This window comes from Chiloscyllium punctatum, chromosome 46 (genome assembly GCF_047496795.1).
Source record: "Chiloscyllium punctatum isolate Juve2018m chromosome 46, sChiPun1.3, whole genome shotgun sequence".
In the NCBI taxonomy this organism is placed as follows: domain Eukaryota; kingdom Metazoa; phylum Chordata; class Chondrichthyes; order Orectolobiformes; family Hemiscylliidae; genus Chiloscyllium; species Chiloscyllium punctatum.
Window position 1 is genome coordinate 17,218,013 of NC_092784.1, and position 15,017 is coordinate 17,233,029.

Sequence of the window (15,017 nt, forward strand, 5' to 3'; positions counted from 1 at the left end):
TGGTTTTCTGGCCAATGAGAAAATCCTTCCAATGAATTTCGACGTCATATGGTATTGAATTTCTCCCACTTCCTTCATTTCCGTCCTGGGTACATCGGAAGGGAAAGGTAATCTAATCGAGACTGTGATTGGTGAAATTCATTTTTTATGACCCATTCTTATAATATTCTTTCTTTCTCTCTTTTCGGCATTGTCTGGGAAGTGGTGGTGCACTCAGGCTCCAGTATGTTTGAAAGAGTAGTTTGGAATTGCCCTGTTGTTAATTGTGAGATTACTTTATGGCTCATGCCCCCGGACTGTCTCACATTTAGCATTCATGCTCGCTGTGTCTGAGAATGCATTTGGTTTGCCAGTTTTGTTTGTGTTCCGTGTTAAATGCTTTCTGTTGTGCGATTCTCTCAATACATTACGAATTAACAGGTTTTGAGAGGTAACTTCCAGCGGCAAGAATCCTCAACTGAGAATCTGGGAAAATTTCCCAGAGTATGGTCAGTCGGAGCAAAAGTAAGGAAATCGTTCGTTTCTGCAGTGGTTCACAATGCTACCTTTCCCGTGAGCAGTCGAAATGATTGTGCCACAGACTGCTTTTCATTTGGTTTTCTTTAAGTCACTGACGAGCAGGAAAATGTAAACGGGGAGGGCGAGTGGGGAAGGGAGGCAGTTGCAGCTCTGGTGAAATTCCTTTTTTGTGATTCACTCAGCAACCAGAGACGTGAAGGTGACTCAAGCGTGAGAGCTCTTCACATCGTGAACAAAAAGCAATCAAGGGCAGTTAGCACCTCTTCCGGAGTGGGGGTGGGGTGAGGTAATTACCTTTTGACTTCTGTTACTATGTTCAGAAACTGCCTTTTAGATTGAGGTGAAGAGAAACTGCATTTCTAAAACGCACCATGGAATTTAGCAAAATTTATTGAGTCGCTTATCTTCGATTCCCACACAGGTTTCCAACTCAGTTGGTATCCATGTGTGAAGATCTCTGCAGCGAATTGCACGGTGAAGGCAAAAAGGCAAGAAAAGTGGCATCTCGAACTGGCTCCGAGGTCAGAGCATCCTTACAATGTGATCTGTCGTTCTCGGATTGTAGTGCTACCTCCGGTTTTAGGGTGGAGAACATTCTTTGGGACTCGTATTCTGCAAAACAGGCACAGTGACTGAAACTATGCTGCGCGGTATGATGTGGAACACGGCCTACTCAGCTTTGTGCATCTTCCCTGTAGACCGGTGTGCTTCATATTCCGTGTAAACGTGAAAGTTGTCCTGTTTTGAGCAATGGGTGAAATCATTTAGCAATGCAAGAATCGAAATTGCAGTAATGTCAAATAGCTCATGATAATTTGACCAAATGATAACCGATCATATATTCTGACGCTCTCACAGATACATTTGTAGCTGAAAAGAGTCTGAGAAAATAGACTCAGCTGACCAATGATTTTTGTCTGGATTGACGGGCTATCATTATCTGCTGCGAAATTGATATTGTAGACGGGCACATCCCAGCAGCTGTGCGAGTCGGAGAGGGATCATGGAACCCTTTTCACGTGACTTTGCACCTGTTGTCATGCAGGAGCAGAATTGGAGTTGCAAGAAAGGTGTGCCGCCGCTGGCTGGTAGTGTGGCCGAGCGGTCTAAGGCGCTGGATTTAGGCTCCAGTCTCGACAGAGGCGTGGGTTCGAATCCCACCGCTGCCATTTCTGCTGATCAACTCCAACCACGCCGCTTCCTGCGGAGTTGTTTCGACCCCTGCTGCAGTTCGGTTTTAAACAGAAGCCAAATAGGTTTGCTTCCCGGGCAATGAAAGTGCCGATTTTTCCAACGTGTCTGTGCTGTCATGATCGTGTTCGCCTCTCGCGCGGAAAAATCGCAAGCAGCTCTACTCTTGCTTTATGTTCCAGACAAGTTGTCTTTTTACTGGAACCGAATGGAGACTGTTATTTCATCGCTGTTGTGAAACAAAGTCCTACGGTGACTCGACTCGTGGTTATTTGGTTTTCTGGCCAATGAGAAAATCCTTCCAATGAATTTCGACGTCATATGGTATTGAATTTCTCCCACTTCCTTCATTTCCGTCCTGGGTACATCGGAAGGGAAAGGTAATCTAATCGAGACTGTGATTGGTGAAATTCATTTTTTATGACCCATTCTTATAATATTCTTTCTTTCTCTCTTTTCGGCATTGTCTGGGAAGTGGTGGTGCACTCAGGCTCCAGTATGTTTGAAAGAGTAGTTTGGAATTGCCCTGTTGTTAATTGTGAGATTACTTTATGGCTCATGCCCCCGGACTGTCTCACATTTAGCATTCATGCTCGCTGTGTCTGAGAATGCATTTGGTTTGCCAGTTTTGTTTGTGTTCCGTGTTAAATGCTTTCTGTTGTGCGATTCTCTCAATACATTACGAATTAACAGGTTTTGAGAGGTAACTTCCAGCGGCAAGAATCCTCAACTGAGAATCTGGGAAAATTTCCCAGAGTATGGTCAGTCGGAGCAAAAGTAAGGAAATCGTTCGTTTCTGCAGTGGTTCACAATGCTACCTTTCCCGTGAGCAGTCGAAATGATTGTGCCACAGACTGCTTTTCATTTGGTTTTCTTTAAGTCACTGACGAGCAGGAAAATGTAAACGGGGAGGGCGAGTGGGGAAGGGAGGCAGTTGCAGCTCTGGTGAAATTCCTTTTTTGTGATTCACTCAGCAACCAGAGACGTGAAGGTGACTCAAGCGTGAGAGCTCTTCACATCGTGAACAAAAAGCAATCAAGGGCAGTTAGCACCTCTTCCGGAGTGGGGGTGGGGTGAGGTAATTACCTTTTGACTTCTGTTACTATGTTCAGAAACTGCCTTTTAGATTGAGGTGAAGAGAAACTGCATTTCTAAAACGCACCATGGAATTTAGCAAAATTTATTGAGTCGCTTATCTTCGATTCCCACACAGGTTTCCAACTCAGTTGGTATCCATGTGTGAAGATCTCTGCAGCGAATTGCACGGTGAAGGCAAAAAGGCAAGAAAAGTGGCATCTCGAACTGGCTCCGAGGTCAGAGCATCCTTACAATGTGATCTGTCGTTCTCGGATTGTAGTGCTACCTCCGGTTTTAGGGTGGAGAACATTCTTTGGGACTCGTATTCTGCAAAACAGGCACAGTGACTGAAACTATGCTGCGCGGTATGATGTGGAACACGGCCTACTCAGCTTTGTGCATCTTCCCTGTAGACCGGTGTGCTTCATATTCCGTGTAAACGTGAAAGTTGTCCTGTTTTGAGCAATGGGTGAAATCATTTAGCAATGCAAGAATCGAAATTGCAGTAATGTCAAATAGCTCATGATAATTTGACCAAATGATAACCGATCATATATTCTGACGCTCTCACAGATACATTTGTAGCTGAAAAGAGTCTGAGAAAATAGACTCAGCTGACCAATGATTTTTGTCTGGATTGACGGGCTATCATTATCTGCTGCGAAATTGATATTGTAGACGGGCACATCCCAGCAGCTGTGCGAGTCGGAGAGGGATCATGGAACCCTTTTCACGTGACTTTGCACCTGTTGTCATGCAGGAGCAGAATTGGAGTTGCAAGAAAGGTGTTCCGCCGCTGGCTGGTAGTGTGGCCGAGCGGTCTAAGGCGCTGGATTTAGGCTCCAGTCTCGACAGAGGCGTGGGTTCGAATCCCACCGCTGCCATTTCTGCTGATCAACTCCAACCACGCCGCTTCCTGCAGAGTTGTTTCGACCCCTGCTGCAGTTCGGTTTTAAACAGAAGCCAAATAGGTTTGCTTCCCGGGCAATGAAAGTGCCGATTTTTCCAACGTGTCTGTGCTGTCATGATCGTGTTCGCCTCTCGCGCGGAAAAATCGCAAGCAGCTCTACTCTTGCTTTATGTTCCAGACAAGTTGTCTTTTTACTGGAACCGAATGGAGACTGTTATTTCATCGCTGTTGTGAAACAAAGTCCTACGGTGACTCGACTCGTGGTTATTTGGTTTTCTGGCCAATGAGAAAATCCTTCCAATGAATTTCGACGTCATATGGTATTGAATTTCTCCCACTTCCTTCATTTCCGTCCTGGGTACATCGGAAGGGAAAGGTAATCTAATCGAGACTGTGATTGGTGAAATTCATTTTTTATGACCCATTCTTATAATATTCTTTCTTTCTCTCTTTTCGGCATTGTCTGGGAAGTGGTGGTGCACTCACGCTCCAGTATGTTTGAAAGAGTAGTTTGGAATTGCCCTGTTGTTAATTGTGAGATTACTTTATGGCTCATGCCCCCGGACTGTCTCACATTTAGCATTCATGCTCGCTGTGTCTGAGAATGCATTTGGTTTGGCAGTTTTGTTTGTGTTCCGTGTTAAATGCTTTCTGTTGTGCGATTCTCTCAATACATTACGAATTAACAGGGTTCGTGAGGTAACTTCCAGCGGCAAGAATCCTCAACTGAGAATCTGGGAAAATTTCCCAGAGTATGGTCAGTCGGAGCAAAAGTAAGGAAATCGTTCGTTTCTGCAGTGGTTCACAATGCTACCTTTCCCGTGAGCAGTCGAAATGATTGTGCCACAGACTGCTTTTCATTTGGTTTTCTTTAAATCACTGACGAGCAGGAAAATGTAAACGGGGAGGGCGAGTGGGGAAGGGAGGCAGTTGCAGCTCTGGTGAAATTCCTTTTTTGTGATTCACTCAGCAACCAGAGACGTGAAGGTGACTCAAGCGTGAGAGCTCTTCACATCGTGAACAAAAAGCAATCAAGGGCAGTTAGCACCTCTTCCGGAGTGGGGGTGGGGTGAGGTAATTACCTTTTGACTTCTGTTACTATGTTCAGAAACTGCCTTTTAGATTGAGGTGAAGAGAAACTGCATTTCTAAAACGCACCATGGAATTTAGCAAAATTTATTGAGTCGCTTATCTTCGATTCCCACACAGGTTTCCAACTCAGTTGGTATCCATGTGTGAAGATCTCTGCAGCGAATTGCACGGTGAAGGCAAAAAGGCAAGAAAAGTGGCATCTCGAACTGGCTCCGAGGTCAGAGCATCCTTACAATGTGATCTGTCGTTCTCGGATTGTAGTGCTACCTCCGGTTTTAGGGTGGAGAACATTCTTTGGGACTCGTATTCTGCAAAACAGGCACAGTGACTGAAACTATGCTGCGCGGTATGATGTGGAACACGGCCTACTCAGCTTTGTGCATCTTCCCTGTAGACCGGTGTGCTTCATATTCCGTGTAAACGTGAAAGTTGTCCTGTTTTGAGCAATGGGTGAAATCATTTAGCAATGCAAGAATCGAAATTGCAGTAATGTCAAATAGCTCATGATAATTTGACCAAATGATAACCGATCATATATTCTGACGCTCTCACAGATACATTTGTAGCTGAAAAGAGTCTGAGAAAATAGACTCAGCTGACCAATGATTTTTGTCTGGATTGACGGGCTATCATTATCTGCTGCGAAATTGATATTGTAGACGGGCACATCCCAGCAGCTGTGCGAGTCGGAGAGGGATCATGGAACCCTTTTCACGTGACTTTGCACCTGTTGTCATGCAGGAGCAGAATTGGAGTTGCAAGAAAGGTGTTCCGCCGCTGGCTGGTAGTGTGGCCGAGCGGTCTAAGGCGCTGGATTTAGGCTCCAGTCTCGACAGAGGCGTGGGTTCGAATCCCACCGCTGCCATTTCTGCTGATCAACTCCAACCACGCCGCTTCCTGCAGAGTTGTTTCGACCCCTGCTGCAGTTCGGTTTTAAACAGAAGCCAAATAGGTTTGCTTCCCGGGCAATGAAAGTGCCGATTTTTCCAACGTGTCTGTGCTGTCATGATCGTGTTCGCCTCTCGCGCGGAAAAATCGCAAGCAGCTCTACTCTTGCTTTATGTTCCAGACAAGTTGTCTTTTTACTGGAACCGAATGGAGACTGTTATTTCATCGCTGTTGTGAAACAAAGTCCTACGGTGACTCGACTCGTGGTTATTTGGTTTTCTGGCCAATGAGAAAATCCTTCCAATGAATTTCGACGTCATATGGTATTGAATTTCTCCCACTTCCTTCATTTCCGTCCTGGGTACATCGGAAGGGAAAGGTAATCTAATCGAGACTGTGATTGGTGAAATTCATTTTTTATGACCCATTCTTATAATATTCTTTCTTTCTCTCTTTTCGGCATTGTCTGGGAAGTGGTGGTGCACTCACGCTCCAGTATGTTTGAAAGAGTAGTTTGGAATTGCCCTGTTGTTAATTGTGAGATTACTTTATGGCTCATGCCCCCGGACTGTCTCACATTTAGCATTCATGCTCGCTGTGTCTGAGAATGCATTTGGTTTGGCAGTTTTGTTTGTGTTCCGTGTTAAATGCTTTCTGTTGTGCGATTCTCTCAATACATTACGAATTAACAGGGTTCGTGAGGTAACTTCCAGCGGCAAGAATCCTCAACTGAGAATCTGGGAAAATTTCCCAGAGTATGGTCAGTCGGAGCAAAAGTAAGGAAATCGTTCGTTTCTGCAGTGGTTCACAATGCTACCTTTCCCGTGAGCAGTCGAAATGATTGTGCCACAGACTGCTTTTCATTTGGTTTTCTTTAAATCACTGACGAGCAGGAAAATGTAAACGGGGAGGGCGAGTGGGGAAGGGAGGCAGTTGCAGCTCTGGTGAAATTCCTTTTTTGTGATTCACTCAGCAACCAGAGACGTGAAGGTGACTCAAGCGTGAGAGCTCTTCACATCGTGAACAAAAAGCAATCAAGGGCAGTTAGCACCTCTTCCGGAGTGGGGGTGGGGTGAGGTAATTACCTTTTGACTTCTGTTACTATGTTCAGAAACTGCCTTTTAGATTGAGGTGAAGAGAAACTGCATTTCTAAAACGCACCATGGAATTTAGCAAAATTTATTGAGTCGCTTATCTTCGATTCCCACACAGGTTTCCAACTCAGTTGGTATCCATGTGTGAAGATCTCTGCAGCGAATTGCACGGTGAAGGCAAAAAGGCAAGAAAAGTGGCATCTCGAACTGGCTCCGAGGTCAGAGCATCCTTACAATGTGATCTGTCGTTCTCGGATTGTAGTGCTACCTCCGGTTTTAGGGTGGAGAACATTCTTTGGGACTCGTATTCTGCAAAACAGGCACAGTGACTGAAACTATGCTGCGCGGTATGATGTGGAACACGGCCTACTCAGCTTTGTGCATCTTCCCTGTAGACCGGTGTGCTTCATATTCCGTGTAAACGTGAAAGTTGTCCTGTTTTGAGCAATGGGTGAAATCATTTAGCAATGCAAGAATCGAAATTGCAGTAATGTCAAATAGCTCATGATAATTTGACCAAATGATAACCGATCATATATTCTGACGCTCTCACAGATACATTTGTAGCTGAAAAGAGTCTGAGAAAATAGACTCAGCTGACCAATGATTTTTGTCTGGATTGACGGGCTATCATTATCTGCTGCGAAATTGATATTGTAGACGGGCACATCCCAGCAGCTGTGCGAGTCGGAGAGGGATCATGGAACCCTTTTCACGTGACTTTGCACCTGTTGTCATGCAGGAGCAGAATTGGAGTTGCAAGAAAGGTGTGCCGCCGCTGGCTGGTAGTGTGGCCGAGCGGTCTAAGGCGCTGGATTTAGGCTCCAGTCTCGACAGAGGCGTGGGTTCGAATCCCACCGCTGCCATTTCTGCTGATCAACTCCAACCACGCCGCTTCCTGCAGAGTTGTTTCGACCCCTGCTGCAGTTCGGTTTTAAACAGAAGCCAAATAGGTTTGCTTCCCGGGCAATGAACAGTGGTGTGGGAAAGTGCCGATTTTTCCAACGTGTCTGTGCTGTCATGATCGTGTTCGCCTCTCGCGCGGAAAAATCGCAAGCAGCTCTACTCTTGCTTTATGTTCCAGACAAGTTGTCTTTTTACTGGAACCGAATGGAGACTGTTATTTCATCGCTGTTGTGAAACAAAGTCCTACGGTGACTCGACTCGTGGTTATTTGGTTTTCTGGCCAATGAGAAAATCCTTCCAATGAATTTCGACGTCATATGGTATTGAATTTCTCCCACTTCCTTCATTTCCGTCCTGGGTACATCGGAAGGGAAAGGTAATCTAATCGAGACTGTGATTGGTGAAATTCATTTTTTATGACCCATTCTTATAATATTCTTTCTTTCTCTCTTTTCGGCATTGTCTGGGAAGTGGTGGTGCACTCAGGCTCCAGTATGTTTGAAAGAGTAGTTTGGAATTGCCCTGTTGTTAATTGTGAGATTACTTTATGGCTCATGCCCCCGGACTGTCTCACATTTAGCATTCATGCTCGCTGTGTCTGAGAATGCATTTGGTTTGCCAGTTTTGTTTGTGTTCCGTGTTAAATGCTTTCTGTTGTGCGATTCTCTCAATACATTACGAATTAACAGGGTTTGAGAGGTAACTTCCAGCGGCAAGAATCCTCAACTGAGAATCTGGGAAAATTTCCCAGAGTATGGTCAGTCGGAGCAAAAGTAAGGAAATCGTTCGTTTCTGCAGTGGTTCACAATGTTACCTTTCCCGTGAGCAGTCGAAATGATTGTGCCACAGACTGCTTTTCATTTGGTTTTCTTTAAGTCACTGACGAGCAGGAAAATGTAAACGGGGAGGGCGAGTGGGGAAGGGAGGCAGTTGCAGCTCTGGTGAAATTCCTTTTTTGTGATTCACTCAGCAACCAGAGACGTGAAGGTGACTCAAGCGTGAGAGCTCTTCACATCGTGAACAAAAAGCAATCAAGGGCAGTTAGCACCTCTTCCGGAGTGGGGGTGGGGTGAGGTAATTACCTTTTGACTTCTGTTACTATGTTCAGAAACTGCCTTTTAGATTGAGGTGAAGAGAAACTGCATTTCTAAAACGCACCATGGAATTTAGCAAAATTTATTGAGTCGCTTATCTTCGATTCCCACACAGGTTTCCAACTCAGTTGGTATCCATGTGTGAAGATCTCTGCAGCGAATTGCACGGTGAAGGCAAAAAGGCAAGAAAAGTGGCATCTCGAACTGGCTCCGAGGTCAGAGCATCCTTACAATGTGATCTGTCGTTCTCGGATTGTAGTGCTACCTCCGGTTTTAGGGTGGAGAACATTCTTTGGGACTCGTATTCTGCAAAACAGGCACAGTGACTGAAACTATGCTGCGCGGTATGATGTGGAACACGGCCTACTCAGCTTTGTGCATCTTCCCTGTAGACCGGTGTGCTTCATATTCCGTGTAAACGTGAAAGTTGTCCTGTTTTGAGCAATGGGTGAAATCATTTAGCAATGCAAGAATCGAAATTGCAGTAATGTCAAATAGCTCATGATAATTTGACCAAATGATAACCGATCATATATTCTGACGCTCTCACAGATACATTTGTAGCTGAAAAGAGTCTGAGAAAATAGACTCAGCTGACCAATGATTTTTGTCTGGATTGACGGGCTATCATTATCTGCTGCGAAATTGATATTGTAGACGGGCACATCCCAGCAGCTGTGCGAGTCGGAGAGGGATCATGGAACCCTTTTCACGTGACTTTGCACCTGTTGTCATGCAGGAGCAGAATTGGAGTTGCAAGAAAGGTGTGCCGCCGCTGGCTGGTAGTGTGGCCGAGCGGTCTAAGGCGCTGGATTTAGGCTCCAGTCTCGACAGAGGCGTGGGTTCGAATCCCACCGCTGCCATTTCTGCTGATCAACTCCAACCACGCCGCTTCCTGCAGAGTTGTTTCGACCCCTGCTGCAGTTCGGTTTTAAACAGAAGCCAAATAGGTTTGCTTCCCGGGCAATGAACAGTGGTGTGGGAAAGTGCCGATTTTTCCAACGTGTCTGTGCTGTCATGATCGTGTTCGCCTCTCGCGCGGAAAAATCGCAAGCAGCTCTACTCTTGCTTTATGTTCCAGACAAGTTGTCTTTTTACTGGAACCGAATGGAGACTGTTATTTCATCGCTGTTGTGAAACAAAGTCCTACGGTGACTCGACTCGTGGTTATTTGGTTTTCTGGCCAATGAGAAAATCCTTCCAATGAATTTCGACGTCATATGGTATTGAATTTCTCCCACTTCCTTCATTTCCGTCCTGGGTACATCGGAAGGGAAAGGTAATCTAATCGAGACTGTGATTGGTGAAATTCATTTTTTATGACCCATTCTTATAATATTCTTTCTTTCTCTCTTTTCGGCATTGTCTGGGAAGTGGTGGTGCACTCAGGCTCCAGTATGTTTGAAAGAGTAGTTTGGAATTGCCCTGTTGTTAATTGTGAGATTACTTTATGGCTCATGCCCCCGGACTGTCTCACATTTAGCATTCATGCTCGCTGTGTCTGAGAATGCATTTGGTTTGCCAGTTTTGTTTGTGTTCCGTGTTAAATGCTTTCTGTTGTGCGATTCTCTCAATACATTACGAATTAACAGGTTTTGAGAGGTAACTTCCAGCGGCAAGAATCCTCAACTGAGAATCTGGGAAAATTTCCCAGAGTATGGTCAGTCGGAGCAAAAGTAAGGAAATCGTTCGTTTCTGCAGTGGTTCACAATGCTACCTTTCCCGTGAGCAGTCGAAATGATTGTGCCACAGACTGCTTTTCATTTGGTTTTCTTTAAGTCACTGACGAGCAGGAAAATGTAAACGGGGAGGGCGAGTGGGGAAGGGAGGCAGTTGCAGCTCTGGTGAAATTCCTTTTTTGTGATTCACTCAGCAACCAGAGACGTGAAGGTGACTCAAGCGTGAGAGCTCTTCACATCGTGAACAAAAAGCAATCAAGGGCAGTTAGCACCTCTTCCGGAGTGGGGGTGGGGTGAGGTAATTACCTTTTGACTTCTGTTACTATGTTCAGAAACTGCCTTTTAGATTGAGGTGAAGAGAAACTGCATTTCTAAAACGCACCATGGAATTTAGCAAAATTTATTGAGTCGCTTATCTTCGATTCCCACACAGGTTTCCAACTCAGTTGGTATCCATGTGTGAAGATCTCTGCAGCGAATTGCACGGTGAAGGCAAAAAGGCAAGAAAAGTGGCATCTCGAACTGGCTCCGAGGTCAGAGCATCCTTACAATGTGATCTGTCGTTCTCGGATTGTAGTGCTACCTCCGGTTTTAGGGTGGAGACCATTCTTTGGGACTCGTATTCTGCAAAACAGGCACAGTGACTGAAACTATGCTGCGCGGTATGATGTGGAACACGGCCTACTCAGCTTTGTGCATCTTCCCTGTAGACCGGTGTGCTTCATATTCCGTGTAAACGTGAAAGTTGTCCTGTTTTGAGCAATGGGTGAAATCATTTAGCAATGCAAGAATCGAAATTGCAGTAATGTCAAATAGCTCATGATAATTTGACCAAATGATAACCGATCATATATTCTGACGCTCTCACAGATACATTTGTAGCTGAAAAGAGTCTGAGAAAATAGACTCAGCTGACCAATGATTTTTGTCTGGATTGACGGGCTATCATTATCTGCTGCGAAATTGATATTGTAGACGGGCACATCCCAGCAGCTGTGCGAGTCGGAGAGGGATCATGGAACCCTTTTCACGTGACTTTGCACCTGTTGTCATGCAGGAGCAGAATTGGAGTTGCAAGAAAGGTGTGCCGCCGCTGGCTGGTAGTGTGGCCGAGCGGTCTAAGGCGCTGGATTTAGGCTCCAGTCTCGACAGAGGCGTGGGTTCGAATCCCACCGCTGCCATTTCTGCTGATCAACTCCAACCACGCCGCTTCCTGCAGAGTTGTTTCGACCCCTGCTGCAGTTCGGTTTTAAACAGAAGCCAAATAGGTTTGCTTCCCGGGCAATGAAAGTGCCGATTTTTCCAACGTGTCTGTGCTGTCATGATCGTGTTCGCCTCTCGCGCGGAAAAATCGCAAGCAGCTCTACTCTTGCTTTATGTTCCAGACAAGTTGTCTTTTTACTGGAACCGAATGGAGACTGTTATTTCATCGCTGTTGTGAAACAAAGTCCTACGGTGACTCGACTCGTGGTTATTTGGTTTTCTGGCCAATGAGAAAATCCTTCCAATGAATTTCGACGTCATATGGTATTGAATTTCTCCCACTTCCTTCATTTCCGTCCTGGGTACATCGGAAGGGAAAGGTAATCTAATCGAGACTGTGATTGGTGAAATTCATTTTTTATGACCCATTCTTATAATATTCTTTCTTTCTCTCTTTTCGGCATTGTCTGGGAAGTGGTGGTGCACTCAGGCTCCAGTATGTTTGAAAGAGTAGTTTGGAATTGCCCTGTTGTTAATTGTGAGATTACTTTATGGCTCATGCCCCCGGACTGTCTCACATTTAGCATTCATGCTCGCTGTGTCTGAGAATGCATTTGGTTTGGCAGTTTTGTTTGTGTTCCGTGTTAAATGCTTTCTGTTGTGCGATTCTCTCAATACATTACGAATTAACAGGGTTCGTGAGGTAACTTCCAGCGGCAAGAATCCTCAACTGAGAATCTGGGAAAATTTCCCAGAGTATGGTCAGTCGGAGCAAAAGTAAGGAAATCGTTCGTTTCTGCAGTGGTTCACAATGCTACCTTTCCCGTGAGCAGTCGAAATGATTGTGCCACAGACTGCTTTTCATTTGGTTTTCTTTAAATCACTGACGAGCAGGAAAATGTAAACGGGGAGGGCGAGTGGGGAAGGGAGGCAGTTGCAGCTCTGGTGAAATTCCTTTTTTGTGATTCACTCAGCAACCAGAGACGTGAAGGTGACTCAAGCGTGAGAGCTCTTCACATCGTGAACAAAAAGCAATCAAGGGCAGTTAGCACCTCTTCCGGAGTGGGGGTGGGGTGAGGTAATTACCTTTTGACTTCTGTTACTATGTTCAGAAACTGCCTTTTAGATTGAGGTGAAGAGAAACTGCATTTCTAAAACGCACCATGGAATTTAGCAAAATTTATTGAGTCGCTTATCTTCGATTCCCACACAGGTTTCCAACTCAGTTGGTATCCATGTGTGAAGATCTCTGCAGCGAATTGCACGGTGAAGGCAAAAAGGCAAGAAAAGTGGCATCTCGAACTGGCTCCGAGGTCAGAGCATCCTTACAATGTGATCTGTCGTTCTCGGATTGTAGTGCTACCTCCGGTTTTAGGGTGGAGAACATTCTTTGGGACTCGTATTCTGCAAAACAGGCACAGTGACTGAAACTATGCTGCGCGGTATGATGTGGAACACGGCCTACTCAGCTTTGTGCATCTTCCCTGTAGACCGGTGTGCTTCATATTCCGTGTAAACGTGAAAGTTGTCCTGTTTTGAGCAATGGGTGAAATCATTTAGCAATGCAAGAATCGAAATTGCAGTAATGTCAAATAGCTCATGATAATTTGACCAAATGATAACCGATCATATATTCTGACGCTCTCACAGATACATTTGTAGCTGAAAAGAGTCTGAGAAAATAGACTCAGCTGACCAATGATTTTTGTCTGGATTGACGGGCTATCATTATCTGCTGCGAAATTGATATTGTAGACGGGCACATCCCAGCAGCTGTGCGAGTCGGAGAGGGATCATGGAACCCTTTTCACGTGACTTTGCACCTGTTGTCATGCAGGAGCAGAATTGGAGTTGCAAGAAAGGTGTGCCGCCGCTGGCTGGTAGTGTGGCCGAGCGGTCTAAGGCGCTGGATTTAGGCTCCAGTCTCGACAGAGGCGTGGGTTCGAATCCCACCGCTGCCATTTCTGCTGATCAACTCCAACCACGCCGCTTCCTGCAGAGTTGTTTCGACCCCTGCTGCAGTTCGGTTTTAAACAGAAGCCAAATAGGTTTGCTTCCCGGGCAATGAACAGTGGTGTGGGAAAGTGCCGATTTTTCCAACGTGTCTGTGCTGTCATGATCGTGTTCGCCTCTCGCGCGGAAAAATCGCAAGCAGCTCTACTCTTGCTTTATGTTCCAGACAAGTTGTCTTTTTACTGGAACCGAATGGAGACTGTTATTTCATCGCTGTTGTGAAACAAAGTCCTACGGTGACTCGACTCGTGGTTATTTGGTTTTCTGGCCAATGAGAAAATCCTTCCAATGAATTTCGACGTCATATGGTATTGAATTTCTCCCACTTCCTTCATTTCCGTCCTGGGTACATCGGAAGGGAAAGGTAATCTAATCGAGACTGTGATTGGTGAAATTCATTTTTTATGACCCATTCTTATAATATTCTTTCTTTCTCTCTTTTCGGCATTGTCTGGGAAGTGGTGGTGCACTCAGGCTCCAGTATGTTTGAAAGAGTAGTTTGGAATTGCCCTGTTGTTAATTGTGAGATTACTTTATGGCTCATGCCCCCGGACTGTCTCACATTTAGCATTCATGCTCGCTGTGTCTGAGAATGCATTTGGTTTGCCAGTTTTGTTTGTGTTCCGTGTTAAATGCTTTCTGTTGTGCGATTCTCTCAATACATTACGAATTAACAGGGTTTGAGAGGTAACTTCCAGCGGCAAGAATCCTCAACTGAGAATCTGGGAAAATTTCCCAGAGTATGGTCAGTCGGAGCAAAAGTAAGGAAATCGTTCGTTTCTGCAGTGGTTCACAATGTTACCTTTCCCGTGAGCAGTCGAAATGATTGTGCCACAGACTGCTTTTCATTTGGTTTTCTTTAAGTCACTGACGAGCAGGAAAATGTAAACGGGGAGGGCGAGTGGGGAAGGGAGGCAGTTGCAGCTCTGGTGAAATTCCTTTTTTGTGATTCACTCAGCAACCAGAGACGTGAAGGTGACTCAAGCGTGAGAGCTCTTCACATCGTGAACAAAAAGCAATCAAGGGCAGTTAGCACCTCTTCCGGAGTGGGGGTGGGGTGAGGTAATTACCTTTTGACTTCTGTTACTATGTTCAGAAACTGCCTTTTAGATTGAGGTGAAGAGAAACTGCATTTCTAAAACGCACCATGGAATTTAGCAAAATTTATTGAGTCGCTTATCTTCGATTCCCACACAGGTTTCCAACTCAGTTGGTATCCATGTGTGAAGATCTCTGCAGCGAATTGCACGGTGAAGGCAAAAAGGCAAGAAAAGTGGCATCTCGAACTGGCTCCGAGGTCAGAGCATCCTTACAATGTGATCTGTCGTTCTCGGATTGTAGTGCTACCTCC

The 15,017-nt window shown here is 45.4% G+C and overlaps 7 non-coding genes across 7 annotated transcripts; all 7 read left to right on the forward strand.

Moving 5' to 3' along the window:
• The first annotated feature begins 1,606 nt into the window (after positions 1–1,606).
• Positions 1,607–1,688, forward strand: trnal-uag (transfer RNA leucine (anticodon UAG)). The gene has a single exon. It is a non-coding gene; the product is annotated as a tRNA-Leu (tRNA).
• Positions 1,689–3,589: 1,901 nt separating this feature from the next.
• trnal-uag (transfer RNA leucine (anticodon UAG)) lies at positions 3,590–3,671 on the forward strand. Its single transcript has one exon. It is a non-coding gene; the product is annotated as a tRNA-Leu (tRNA).
• A 1,901-nt stretch (positions 3,672–5,572) lies between these two features.
• trnal-uag (transfer RNA leucine (anticodon UAG)) lies at positions 5,573–5,654 on the forward strand. Its single transcript has one exon. It is a non-coding gene; the product is annotated as a tRNA-Leu (tRNA).
• A 1,901-nt stretch (positions 5,655–7,555) lies between these two features.
• Positions 7,556–7,637, forward strand: trnal-uag (transfer RNA leucine (anticodon UAG)). The gene has a single exon. It is a non-coding gene; the product is annotated as a tRNA-Leu (tRNA).
• Positions 7,638–9,552: 1,915 nt separating this feature from the next.
• On the forward strand, positions 9,553–9,634 carry trnal-uag (transfer RNA leucine (anticodon UAG)). Its single transcript has one exon. It is a non-coding gene; the product is annotated as a tRNA-Leu (tRNA).
• A 1,915-nt stretch (positions 9,635–11,549) lies between these two features.
• On the forward strand, positions 11,550–11,631 carry trnal-uag (transfer RNA leucine (anticodon UAG)). The gene has a single exon. It is a non-coding gene; the product is annotated as a tRNA-Leu (tRNA).
• Positions 11,632–13,532: 1,901 nt separating this feature from the next.
• trnal-uag (transfer RNA leucine (anticodon UAG)) lies at positions 13,533–13,614 on the forward strand. The gene has a single exon. It is a non-coding gene; the product is annotated as a tRNA-Leu (tRNA).
• The last annotated feature ends 1,403 nt before the right edge of the window (positions 13,615–15,017 follow it).